At 44.2% G+C, this 14534-nt stretch overlaps 1 protein-coding gene across 9 annotated transcripts in view; it reads right to left on the reverse strand.

Moving 5' to 3' along the window:
• The window catches only part of PKHD1 (PKHD1 ciliary IPT domain containing fibrocystin/polyductin), a 260769-nt gene that overhangs the window by 184606 nt on the left and 61629 nt on the right, over positions 1-14534 (reverse strand). The window lies entirely within an intron of this gene.

Consider the following 14534-nt stretch of genomic DNA (forward strand, 5'->3'; position numbering starts at 1 on the left):
AAATAGTTCATCGAGCTGATTAGTTCGGAAAAAAAATGAGTGGGCAGTTTTGGAGGTCAAAGCCCATGGCACAAGTCAGTCTCAGGCCAATTTGCAACTGGACTGTGGCATGAGAAACAGCTTAATTCTTGTAAAAAAAAAATGAAGAAAAAAATCCCAAACATAAAACTAGCAAAACCTCTCAAAAAAACAACAACCAAAAAAAAAAAAAAAAAAAGGCTTTTCCAGCAGGGGAGTAATCAACTGCAATTTCCAGGCACAGAAGGTAAAGTTCTTTGCGCCAGAGGTATTTAATTAAGGACATGGAGGATTAGTTAGATCTGATGGTGCTTTCATAGGGAGGGCACTGAAAAGACACTGCCATTGTTGGGGGTTGAATATCCCATGTGTAGCTCGAGTCATCTTCCTACACACAGGCAACAAAGCTCCCCCAAATTCAAGGTAAAATACCAAGCACTGGAGGGATATGAACACTATTAATCCACTCCATAATTAAACAAACCATGAGACCCCTGGGAAGATCCTCGTCTATTTACCACACTCACGCGGGTACCAAAGTGCTGCTTTTGTGTCTCTTGGGTTCTTTTGAGGGTTACACTGGCAGTTCAGTCCTAAAATCAGAAATCTTAACTTCAAATATTGAGGAAAACACCGCGGAAGCAGAGGAAATGTCTTGGAGCACATGAAGAGCCCTGCTTCACAAAATGCAGTTTTTCTGTGTGGTGACTCCTGCTTAATTCACAAGAATCTTCTCTTATGTTCATTTATGGCCTGATATTCAGAGATGGATTTTTTCAGTGGAAACTATCCCAGTGCAGAGTTTTAAGTCCAACTAGACTGAAAATTCTATGTGTGTAAATACACTGGGGAACAGTGCAACATTCCAGTTTGGATCCAACACAACTACTTTTCCCTTTCCAGAGCACAGTTGAAGAGCACATATAATTTAGACATCTCCCTAAACCAGTGATTTCTCAAACGATGGAGGGTTTCTGAGACAAATTAAAAACAGCAATTTAATGGTAATGAGAAAATTGCAACATCAAGTTGTTTACACAAGCAGGATCACCAAGCCTGGTGACTGTGTCAGCCTCTGCAGTGCTCACTGTGCAAATATTGTCTCACAATTGAATGATCTTGAGTTACACTGACTAATCTGAGAGCAAACATTGCAAATGCAAAGATTAGCTTAACAATTTTCTAACCACCTGCAGGAAAAGAAATCAAATTATGTGATTATGTGCCAGCAAGAAGGATTTCTGAATGGGCACTACAGTAAATGGAGTGGGAAGAATGGGGCTGGTCCACCCCAGTAGCGTCAGTGAAAGTTGATGATGGGTTTTTTGGATAAGGCAGAAAGATAAACAGAATCACAAAGTGTTTGTGTAGAAAAGGACAAAAGGACCTCTGTAGATCATCTAGTTCAATCCTCCTGCTAAGACAGGATCACCTGAAACAGGTGACACTGGAACACAGCCAGGTGGGTTTGGAATGTCTCCAGAGAGGGAGGCTCCAAGACCACCCTCAGCAGCCTGTTCCAGTGCCCTGCCACCCTCAAGGTAAAGAAGTTCTTCCTCATGTTGAGGTGGAACTTTTGGTGGTTTAGAACCCTTTGTAAGAGGCCCAAAAACAGCTGAGAAGGTCAGGGCACTAGTGTGGGATCCAACCCCTTTAAGACAGCTCCAATGGGAATATGGGGAATACAAACCATCTCAGCTGCAAGCCTGGCCTGAAGGCGGTTTGCAGTGATTTACCAGGCAAAGTCTGGGAAGTGCTGTGAAGAGGAAAAACACTGTGTGTAGACTACAACTTGGTATGTCCTATGCATAAAATAAAGCAGAAAGAGAGCAAAACCACACAATCCAAGGATAAACATTTTTACTGCCTTGGTGCATCCACATCTCCACAGCCAAAGCAGCAGGGCCATTGAAGTGACAGCTACTGGGCACAACCATCAACCCAGGATGGGATGTGATACAGACCAGCAGTGTCCAAAGTTACCCCTCCCCAAAATCTGCACCCTTACTCCAGTGCATGTCCTGAGTAGGGATAGAGAAGTTACTAAAGTCTTCACTTCATCTGTCTGAAGGGAAGTCCTGAAGGAGATTAGAGGTTAGAAATTATCTTTTTCAACCTTAATGGTTCTGTGATTCTCTGATTCTGACTGCCTTATAACATTTTAGTTGTAACCATCACCATCAGCACTTGGAGCCAGGGTCTGCCATCTAGCTACTGAAAACAACACAGATAACTTGAGGGAAACAGTGTAGAAGAGGGTGTTCTTAACAGCAGGGTGGTGCAACCCTCAGGTCAGAATCTGTCCCCCAAAGCTGCATCTGCATCACAGGGATAATATCAAGTGTAACATGAGTGTAAAGGGCTTGGCCAGCAGCAAGAGTCACAGTCAGTTCTCTGAGGTGCATCATAAGAATGGGAATGGTTTGGGTTAGAAGAGACCTTAAAGATCATCTCATTCCAATCCCCTTCCGTGAACTGGGACACCTTCCACTATCCCAGGTTGCTCCAAGCAACATCCAACATGGTCTTGGACACTTACAGGGATGGGGTAGCCATAACCTCTCTGGACAACCTATTCCAGGGCCTCACCACCCTCACGGGGAAGAATTTCTTCCTAATATCTAATCTAAACCTACTCTATTTCAGTTGGAAGCCATTCCCCCTCATCCTGTCACTCCATGCCCGTGTGAAAAGTCCCTCTCCAGCCTTTCTGTAAGACCCCTTTAGGTACTGAAAGGATCATTTCCCCTTGCTTATGTTGTACTACAGGGATGAAGGATCTGGGACTCCCAGCAACTACTGAGACCGTCCTGCTCCTGCAGAAGTGTGTGGCAGTGACCAGCAGTGCTGGTGTCAGACTTCTGCAGTGGAGAGAACCCTGAACCTGCCCCTCAGGTAGAGAGTTTCCCCCTGCACAGCTGTTATTTCAGTAATGTGAGCTTTTTAAACAGCTCAGCCCAATCTGCGAGCTTTCAGAGCCCGCTTTCAAACCCAATGTCCTGTTTAGTTTTAGCACATCAACAACATGCTGCCTTAGCCTATCTGTGTGCATTATCTGCTGCCATAATGTATCATGGACTGAACTACAGCATCATTACAGGTAAGTGCTCAGGTTTAAATGCAAACATAATTGCATAATGTGGTACAGCCAGGAAGAATAATGCAGGAAATAGAGCCAGCTCCATCTGATAGTGCAATCTGACTGGAACGCCGGCCGTTCGGATCAAAGGCACAGCCCAGACGGGGCAACCAAGAATAAAAGTGCTTTGTGGTATCTTTATTGTCATCTTCAAAAACACTTATCTGCCACAAAGGTAAAAAGGTGAAGATGGGACTCATACAGAAAAGGTCACATAAGCAATAGGGTAACACTGGGTTAGGAGGGTTAGGAAGATGTCACGCCTTAGCAAAGGCTACCTTTGCACTGTCACTCCAAGTTGAATTTGGCAATTCCTAATGGGAATCTGAGCATTAAGTGGCATTTAGAAGACTGGGAATACCCATTTCCCTGCAGTCAGGGGTGTCAGTTTAATTGTGATAAATCCAGATGAAGTCTCAGACCCTACTGTGCAAGGAGCTGCACAAACAAGGGAGAACATTCCTGACACAAGACGCCTTCCACATGAGAACATGTCTGCAGCAGATATGTACACTTTAGTACATTTATTTTATATAGCTAAAAATAGAACTGACTCTCAGTGGAACAGTGCTTCCATCTATTTAATTTATTTTCTTGTTTCGGTAGTTTGAGCTCACAGTGTCAGCAGGGGTGCAGACAGCACCACAACACGAGTCAGATGGCAGCTGAAGTCAATTTAGTGCACTATGTACTGAATGAGAATGCCTCTGCTGGAGAGAGCATCACACACATCATGGGACAGTAGCCACTCTTGTAATTTCAAGAGGTTTTAGCCCAAACTTCATTCAAACCAGACAACAAGATGAGAGTTAGCGTGAGAGACAACAGCTCGACCAACGCACTTCACTCTGAACTGAGGAGCCTTGGAGCTGAAAGCACAAATTGCTGCTGTTTGAGCTGTAAAGCCACTCCTCTGTCTCAAAGGGCTATGACAGCTCATCTTCGTTGGAAATGCAGATCCCTTGCAATAATGTGCACTCCATGGCTTTTGCTGCTGCCCTGCCACATTTGTCTGTCCTTAAATCTATTGTCAGGATGTAAAATCCAGGGCCTCTTTACCCAAAAATCCCTAATGGCGCATCCTTAACCCAGTATCTGAATGCACTCAAGTGCTAAGGGATGCAGATGTGTGCCTGGTACCATATTCCAAAGGCGGATTTAATTTTGGGAAGAGATGGGCACTGTACTAGTGCACATACCCAAATGAGGATGTATGTCCAGAAGGAGGATGTGCCTCGGTCCAAACACAAAAAGCCCCATCCACTGCTAGCTCGGACCACTTGGAGGAACTTTCCCAAAATTGTTACCCCATTGTACCTGCCTTCGAGTCCCTCAGGTATCTGGCAGTCCAGAAACTGCCTTTTCCAGACCTGAAAATGAACACTGGCTTGGGGCCAATTTCTGCAACATTCCCTGGGCAATCACAACTTTAAAGCCACGTTTTTACCTCCAGTGGTTCCATTCCCTGATGCACCCCCATAGGACTCCCAAAAAGTCACTGCAGAGCAACATGGACTGCCCAACTTCTTCTGAAACTGTTCATTTCAGGGTATCACAGAATCATAGGATGGTTTGGGTTGGAAGGGACCTTAAAGACCATCTAATTCCAACCCCTTTCACAGACAGAGACACCTTGCACTATCCCAGGCTGCTCCAAACCCCATCCAACCTGGCATTTTAACACTTCCAGGGATGGGGCAGCCTCAGCTTTTGTGGGTAACCCCAGGGCCTCACCACTCTCCCAGGGAAGAATTTCTTCCTAATATCTGATCTAAACCTACCATAGAAAGGTCCATACTGCCTTGCTGTGCCTGCCCTCATGGGTTTGCTGGTGAGCTCAGGGAAAACCTTTCTTCAACACTTAAAGTAAAAACTGCACGTTCCACTCACCCAACAGAGGTTAAGGCAGGAGGAAAAACAGCAAATAAATGTGAATTGCAGAATGAAAGAGAAGGAATGTGTGTGAAAGAGGGAGAACCATAACACCTAAGTGAGTGAAGTTGAGCCTGACCCTTGATCAGAATCCCAGACCCTAAAAGGATGTGTGAAAGCAGGAAAATAAATCAACAAGAAAAACAGCAATCCCTTTCCTCAATTTTATTTGAGGAAGTTCAAATTTACCCAGCCCCTCACAAACTGTCTTTGGCTAAAATCACCACTAACGAGCTCTGACACTTGAAATTTAACTGAATATGAGCTAACAGCTCCCAGCCCTCCACCACCCATGGAGTTAACTGGGAATATTTTGTTAAAGCCGTGGACGGGGCTAAACTGACTCTTTATTGAGAAGACACAGCGTTCACGGGGAAATGTTTATTGCATCCACTTCACCTGATGCTTCCCTGCCCTGGCACGTCTGCTTTTCTTCTCAGGGACCACAGAGCCCTCAGTCCCCTCCACCCCTTCCAGTCGCTGGGGTAATTATTTGCTGTTTTTTACGAGGCTGCCTTACGATCCCTTAATGAAGTCCTTTGCTCTGAAGCTATTCAGGAGGACAGATTGGACACGAGGGGCTTCCACTTAGGGAGCTGCCAATCAGGGGAAGGTGCCCAGCATTTAGCAGGCAGTTGTTAAGTCAGTCTATCACCCGGCTATTACAGGCTCATCATGAAAACAGCTTGCTTTTAGTGGCAATCACATAAAATTAACCCTTTCCTTAAAGACAAAAGGAAGCCTCCAGTAGATTCTTTGTTGCCCAATGCTTGAACACTGGATTTCCCTCGTGCTGCAGTAATTTTTTTTAATTTATTAATAAACACTCTATAGACTTAAATACTACAGCATTTTTTTTTGTCCTTTAACTGTACACCCGGTTCACATTTTTAGTCTAAGCTAAAACTTGTGAACAATAGTAACAAAATCAGAAAAAAATATCAAACTTTAAAAAACCCAACACAACAAATACTATTTATCCTGACTCTACTCTAAACTCTGTGCAGGGAAGAGATCACTACACAAGACAATTATCTTTCCATCACTGCCAGTGCTTTTTTACAAGACCAAACTTTTCAGGCTTTTGTTGTCCTCAGGATTTATCCACTTTTTTTTCAAAGAAGAAAAACGTAACGCTGTCCTCCTCCCACATACTTTATCCAAGGCATCTTCTCACTTCTTGTGGATTGGATGGGACACCTGACACTGCCCTCATGGTTAGAGGGCAGGCCAGGTGCCAAGCTCAGAGCTTTAGAGTTACTTCCTTATAGAAGGTGTGTGACCCAGCACCCACTTCACTAAATGCCATAAACAACAGAGGCATCACACAGGGTTCAGGCATAGCCTCCAGCCTCACAGAGACATTGTAGAGGCAGAAAGAGGAGATCCTGCTGCTCTGCAACCCATGGCTCACAATAACCAGCCCATCTGAGGTCCTGCCCCATATCCTACCAGTGCTTACCCAAAAGAGTCAATGCCCCTGAGGATTTGTTGGCCCTGTGTACATGCAGCAAGTTTTTCTTCTCCGTAAAATTCTGTGAACAAGCCACTGGTAACTAGGAGTGACTTGAAGGAACACAGAGCCACCATGACACCTGACCCATACCAACACATGTGTAGGCTCAGCATTTTGAAAGATTAAATAGCAGGGAGACATCATCTCCATCCATGGTCCAACAACACCAAAGGTCCCTCCAGTGTTCCCACTCTGGCCAACACAGCACTACTAAAGTCCCCCAACTTTCAGTAAAGGGTAACCACATGCCCAGTCTTTGCTAGGCTCCAGAAATATTTGGGTAGTGTTTGGAGGTAGGACAATGACTCTGCTACACCGAAAACTCCTGTGGGGACCATCAAGCTCACGGTGTTGTTCTGTTTGGGACCGGGGAGGGGAAACAAACCAGATGGTGATGCAGAGTCCTGTCCTAGTGACACAAGTGTCTGAAAGGCCACATCTGTATCCCACATCACACCACTCGAAGGACAAGACCATCAGATGTGTTAAGCCATGCTCCAGTGCAGAACAAGTCTGGGCTATGTGTGCCTCCAAGTTGCTCAGCCCTTTTCTAATTAAATTCAAGATGGGTAGATAGAGGAGGCTTAAGGCTTCCCTTTGACTTCACCCAGAGCCCAAGGCTGGACACCCAGCATGGTCCCAGGCATCAAATACTCCCAGTGCCTCCCCCAGACTGAGACAAGGCCAGGTTGGATGGGGCTTTGAGCAACCTGGTCTAGTGGAAGGATCTAGATGATCTTTAAGGTCTCTTCCAACCCAAACCATTCTATGATTCTTTGAGACCAAGTCCCTCAGACAGAGAACCAGTGCCATGGTTTCAAACACAGACAATCCCTCCCCCTCCAAAACTGCCTAAACACCAAAGGAGTCAATCAGAGTCTCTGTCATAATCAAACAGAAAAGTGGCAGCAATTCTCTGTGCAAGAGCCTGGGAGCAAATGGAGAGAACATGTGCCTGTAGTTCCTCAGAAAGGCTTCCCTACACCCTTCTGACCTTATTTCAAGCCTTCCCTTTGTGTGGGATGGGAAAGATTTGCTTTCTCTTCCCTGGAGGAGCACCTTCAAAATGACACTTTTCACTCTGAATCTGCATTTTTCTGAAGGGTTGGGAGCAGGAATAAATGAAAGGGGGAGAAAGAAGACAGTTCTTATTAAACCACTCTGTGCAATCAACTCTGATCTCACACAAAGCTGTTCAAATGTGAGTGGAAAGGCTTTGGAGTGCTGTGGGTTACAGGAGATTGGCATCCCATCCTGGGCATAATGGCATCCCATCCAGGGCAGAAGGGCATTCCATCCTGGGGATAGCTTCCAATGCACCTCTAAGAGCATCACTATGAGTGGTGGGGAGAAAAGGGCTCCCTGGAAAGTCACAGCTTAGGAAGCAATCTCCTTAGAGACACCAGAAAGAAGGTGGGATTGAAAATAAAAACAACGAAAGGCTGTTTTCAATGGGAAAAAAATAAAGAAAGTTACCATTCAGTCTTTCATTTTTGATCTGAGAGCAGGAGAGGAAAGAGTTAAACCTCAAATCAGGAAGCAAAAAGTTAAAGGAAAATAAAACCATACCACAAGCACATCTCTTAAATTTCCCATTGCAGCCCAAGGCCGAAGCCATTAAAAGGAAAAAAAAAAAAAAAAAGAAAAGAAAAGAAAAAAGGAAGAAAGAAAAAAAATAGAAAAACAGAGAAAGGAAGAGAAGCAATTTTGTCTATTCTTTCCTCACACACCTAGCAGCCACTTTTTTTCTATTATTTATTTATTTATTTACCTCCCCCTTTACAAAAACAAGGCCCTTATTTTCTCGTTTAGTCCTACAGAGATTGTCCTCCTAGAATGACCTTTTTTTCTTTCTCTCTCTCCCCTCCTCTCTTTCTTCCTCCCCCCTCCTCCTCGCTGCCTCCAGGCCATTGCCCTCATGCCAGTAACTAGATAACACACTCTATCAGAGATTTTTTAAAAAATCATTGCAAAGGCACTAGGGCTGATAGTGGCATCAATCCTAGGCTGACACGGGCTCGGGTCAACCATTTATCTCTTCACATTGCCTGTGGTTACTGGGGAGGCCATCTTGGTTCTCTACATCTTAACAACCTTGCACTGGTACCTCTCTGCTCCGATAGCATCTGCACCCCAACACTGGCTCAGTGGGTTTATTTTCCTTAGTTTTTTTATGGACTGCTCCACTTCCTTTCTGTGAAGCTTGGTGTGTTTCATTGCATTCCCCACCTCCTTCTGAAAGTGACACTGTGACCAAGATATCAGGTTAAGAAAACAGGGAATTTCAAGATGCCAGGCTGTTAAAAGTGCACATTTATGAAAATACACACAAAATATTAAACAGTGTCATCTAGTCCTAATCCTCATGTCCCATCCTGCATGACATGGCTACTTTTGGCCAAAGAATTTAGGAACCCTACTCACAGCCCAAGACACCATAAAGTCATGTTCTATCAGGATACTCACTAACAAGTCAAACAAAAGCATTCCCAAGCCCCAGCAAGATGTGATCCTCAAAGTCAGATAAAGGGTACTGGTGTTTTGCACTCTCTAAAGGGATACACAGGAATAAAATATTATGTTGTATTATAATTCTCCCTCAAGTGGAGAAGAGGGCAGCTGTTTTATTAACCCCCTCCAAACAAACTCCATATCAAGCTGGAACATGTTCTGTCACTTCCCCTGTAAGTTTTACTGCTCCAAGACAAGGAAGGTGAAAAGGTCAGACTTGAAGTGCCCTCTAACATCCATGTCCAAAACATAATGATGCAGGACACATGGAACTGCTTCTTCCCTTCCACCAAGGGGGAGGGAGCACAAATCTGACTTCTACCAGCACGGGGTACCAGGAGTCATTCACAGGCTCCCACTCAGACCAGGACGAGGCCATCCTCACAGGCAGCATGTTTCATCCATACCCCATTCCTGGAAGTATTCAAGGCCAGGCTGGATGGGGCCCTGACCAACCTGGGATGGTGGAAGGTGACCCTGCCCATGCCAGGAGTTTGGAATGAGATGATCTTTAAGGTCCCTTCCATTCCAAACCATTCTATGGTTTGACATCAGTCCTGCTGTGAACAATAAAGTAACAGCCCTTTATGCCCAGAGTGCTCTGGGCTTCCAGAGAGCCTTTCATGCTCCCCAAAGGCTGCCTAGGATTTGCCAACTTTGTAAAGTACCAAATATCTCCAGTGGTTGAAGCTATGTCATCTACTCCCTCACCTTCAAATCTTGTGGTATCCAGACAGATGGTAAGCAGGGGGAAAAAATGGCAAAAAAAAAAAAAAAAAAAAGGAAGGAAAGGAGTGATTCTAAGATCTGCAGAGGAATCCAAGAGATTCCTGGTTACTTTAAGTGGAAGTTGAACAGCAAGGACCTCTTAGGTGACTGTACATATCTCAGACACAGCCTTTGTGAGGTTTTTCATTTTTTTTCGTTTATGGGGAGTGAACAAACCAGTTATCCCACTATCAATCACCAAGCTATGAATTCACATATCCTCAATACTCGGAGCTGCTCCTTAAATCTCAAGACCTTCCCTTAATACCCTGTTTAAAAACAAACTCAAGGCAGCACAGCACACCCAGGCAGAGCCATAATCCAGGATGGCATTTTTATCTAGCAAGTTATTTTTTATTAGCCTTCTATTCCTTAATAGGAACCCCTCGAGGGTTGGGTTGTAGAGAATTCACCAGGATACCAGTTCAGCTTCCCCACGACCGACTTAATATCCGTGGCATCTGCCCTCCACTGAACATTATATCACCCATCTGGGCCAGAGGAGAAGGGGGAGTCTGGGCAGGGAAACATGGTTCAGACAGCATTCCTTGCATGATGATTAGGTCTGGTCCAGTGATCCGGAATAATAATCTGAAGGCTCACTAAGCATAATGGGTTCAGAGCCACCCGAGCCTGGTCAGACCTTCCCATGAGCATCCTTTACATGTGTTGTGGGTGTGTTTTGCATGTCTCATCAGTGTCAGGGTGCTGACATCTCATTATGCAACCAAGGTGGAAGTGGACAGGTACTGAGCGAGCATTAGAGCTTCTCTTTTCCCTTTTATTATTTAATTCACATCTTCCCATTATCCAGTGTATCGTGAAGCTGTGAGCTAATTAAGTCCTGTGGGATATACAATCAGTGCTAGATTCTTCTCCCCCCCTCTCTTTTCAGAAGGCTAAATTGCATTATATACCAATAGAAAAAATAATTGTGCAACTTTTCTCAGATAATAACAGAGCAAGTTACAAACACTAATGATGCTGAATGCAACAGTGGGGCAGAGGCCTTCTGCTTATTTCAAGTGACCTAATTAAGTCATACAGGACAAAAATACTTCAAACATAAAGTGAGACAAGAGTTTAAATCATGTTTCTAAAGAAAATCATAACTATTCTCTGGGGGATAGTGGGCCACAAAGCAGACCCCAAGAAAAGTCCAAGTTGAACTCAAATTTCATTAAGTCTGCCATGAAACTCATAGATATCCAGACAGCCACTTGAAACTCCCAGAAATTTTGAGAGTCCTCTAGATCCTGAGCTGAGCTCAGCTCAGACTGTAACAATGGACCTGATGTTCTTGGGGATCTTTTCCAACTTCAGTAATTCTTTGGTTCATGCAAGCAACAGCTCAGAGACCAGATTTTGTGGAACCTGCCAGAAAATACAACTGTTTTCCTGAGGATTCTGCCCAAAAGCTTTTGAAGGGATGCAACCTATACAGCAAATTCAAGTGCATGACTCAAGGGAGCAACATGAAGATGATGGCCAGCATTTTCAAAAAATAACTTTCTGACTTTTGATGATAACTACAAGCCAAATTTCCAAGTAAAGTTATGTTGAAATCAGAGGTGAAAGGTCTCTCTTCCCTGCAGAATCAGACAAATCTCACACAGATCATCCAAAAATTAAGGTATAGAGTGTTAGGTTCTTAATTTTCATTAAAATAGAACTTTATATGCATTTATTGGTGGAAAAGGGAATTATGGAAATGGGCAAAAATCCATCTATGAAGAGTTTGTATCCAGGTAAAACAACCCTCTAGTACTTGGAGCTTCTGTCTATCTAAGACAATAAAAGTTCAAAGTACCAATATCTTTAATGCTGAATGTGAGCTATTGGTAACAGGGTTGCTGAAAGCATCACAGAAACACAGACCTGGAAGAGGTCACCACCTTACCCATCCTCTTTCATACAGCCACCATGCTCCTTCCCAGCACCTCTGGAGCTTCTGCCCAGCATTCTCCCACCAGGAGACTGATGTCAAACCTTTCCACATTCACAGTCTACATTTGCCTCATTTTCAGCCTACCAAATCCATTCATCACAATAATCTCTTCCTTTCTATTTTGAGATATATGAACAGGTCCTATTACGCATTTAATAAAACTGATGGAAAAATTACTTTACCCTAAAACTTGTATCATAAAATCATAGAATATCCTGAGTAGAAAAGGACCCACAAGGATCATTGAGTCCAACTCCTGGTCCTGCACAGGACAACTCTAAGAATCCCACTACAAGACTGAGAGCATTGCCCAAACACTGCTTGAAATCTGGCAGCCTTGGTATCATGACCACTTGTATCCCTTAGACTCAAGTTCCCAGAACTAACCTTCTACATTTATTTATTTATTTGTTTTCTGTTCTGAGCCAAGGTTGTTCTCTCTTCTTGCCAGTGTCTGTTCATTCCACACTCTTGACAGCATAAACCTCTGTCATCCATTCTACATTGCCTCTTTTTGCTTACAGTGCTGTCCTGGAGCTAATCCTGCTCCATCATCACACAATCACAGAATATGCTCAGTTGGAAGGGACCCACAAGGATCATTGAGTCCAACCCTTAGCCCTGCAAAGGACCATCCTCAGGAGTCACATCATGTGCCTGAGAGTATCATCTAAATGTTCCTTGAGCTCTGTCAGCCTTGGGGCCATGACCACTGCCTGGGGAGCCTGTTCAGTGCCCAACCACCCTTTTTCTGATATCCAACCTAAACCTTCCCTGACACAACTCCAGGTCATTCCCTGGATCCTGTCACTGGTCCCCACAGAGCAGAGCTCAGTGCCTGCCCCTCGTCTTCCCCTCAGGAGGAAGTTGTAACTGCAGTGAGGTCTTCCCTCCATCTCCTGTTCTCCAGGCTGAACAGACCAAGCACCCCCATCCAACCATCCCTGCCCAAACCCTCCCACAAAGCCCACCTGGGCTGTGTTCTCAGCCTGTCATCCCTCAGCTGGCAGAAGAAGAAGCAGAAAAGAAATCACTGAGCAGTGCAGCTGTGCTGGGAACAGCCATGGATCATGCCCATTTTTTATGGAGTGCTTTGAGATCCTTGCATGAGCGTGCAATAGGAGTGCCAGATGTTATTATAAAGAGATGCAGCCCCATTACTTGTACACAGAGTTGTGCTGCCTGCTAATAGCACCATTATCCTAAGGCACGTGGTGCTATTAATGCATTTCACTGCTTAGTGCTGAACCTGGGGACCATTTTTTCCACTAGAAAGGTAAGGCCAGTTCCCATGACATGATTTAAACCTCCACAGTGAAGCAGGCGAACGCTGCACCAGGTCGTAAATCTTAACGGGATGCTGTCAGCTAGAAAGGGACCAAAATTGAAACCATTTATCTGAACTCCCCACCCATCCACCTCTGCTCACCCAAGCCAGTTTTGGGAAGAGGGATAAAATGATTCCAAGTGCCCGCTGGGTTCATTAAGCAGCGGCAAATCCCAGATCTAAAGTGCTGCTGTTTTCATCCTGCTCTGAACGAATTTGTTCATTCAGGACACTTAGGACTTCCTTGATTTTCCCTACTCTGAGCAGGAAACCATAGCAGGGACAAATCTTGCTACCTTTTCCTATTCTTGCTCCCTCCAAAGCCAAAAGACAACCTGTGATCCTCTACAGGACCTGTGACACAGCTGAGCTGCTCAGATCACAACTTGCAGCAGGTAATGCCCCTGTAATGCTCCAAACCAGGCTTTGGGGCTGTAGAGATGCTCTTATCCCGTTTGGGAAGGAAAATATGAATATAAGGATTCATATAAGAAAATATCTCTTCCCTTTGCTGGCCTCCTGCAATAACCAACTAGCAATTTCTCTGGGGTTGATTTTCTCCTTAGCTGGGCATGTTTCTGACACAATAATTAGCAGGGCTGATGAGCAAACAAACACTAATAGGTAACAGGCTATATGTGACATTCCTTCACAGACCAAGGACAGGCTTAACAGAATGAAGGAAAGCAATTGTGTTTTAGGATACTCAGCTGCAATATATTCCTGTAATGTAGATTTACAGGGGAAGTGTTCAGAGACTCCTACCTATAGAATAGGTCAGATATAGAATAATCAGAGAGAGAATCTCATGCTGAAAAAGCACTAAAATTACTCTGCCACGACACTGCAGATACTTTTGGGGTGGCAGACTAAATTTAAGTTCCTTAGATACAGGGAACATTGCAGATAGAGTTAAAAATTCCCGTGGTAGCTTTAACATTGATGGTCAACTTCAGTTTCCTAAGTTTTAACTGTACTAAAAAGACTGTGATAATTTGATTTAATAGATAAAAACCAGCATTTGTTTTTTATCATAAATCAGGTGTGTAACTATTCCCCCTGACACTGCTCTGTACATGGTGGGTCTAAACCACTCCTCAGGAGTTGTTCATTTAGGAAAGGATGGTGACAATAGGACATTTGGTGTTCAGCAAATATCCAGCCCCTCTGAATTTCTTCTTACAGGTGGCACAACCCAGTATTCAGCTCAACATCCCCAAAAACTCTGCAAAACTGTGAGGACTCTAAAAGTACATTTTAGATTTGCAATGAACATTTTTCAGTACAGAAATGCTGGTAGTTTAGAATGACAGCTTTTTGTCATCAGCTCTTTGCATATATCTTTTTTTCTTGCTACACCCACAGATTGCACTGG

Source organism: Manacus candei, unplaced genomic scaffold (genome assembly GCF_025592945.1).
Source record: "Manacus candei isolate 608988 ecotype Guabito, Panama unplaced genomic scaffold, ASM2559294v1 h1tg000007l, whole genome shotgun sequence".
Classification (NCBI taxonomy): Eukaryota; Metazoa; Chordata; class Aves; order Passeriformes; family Pipridae; genus Manacus; species Manacus candei.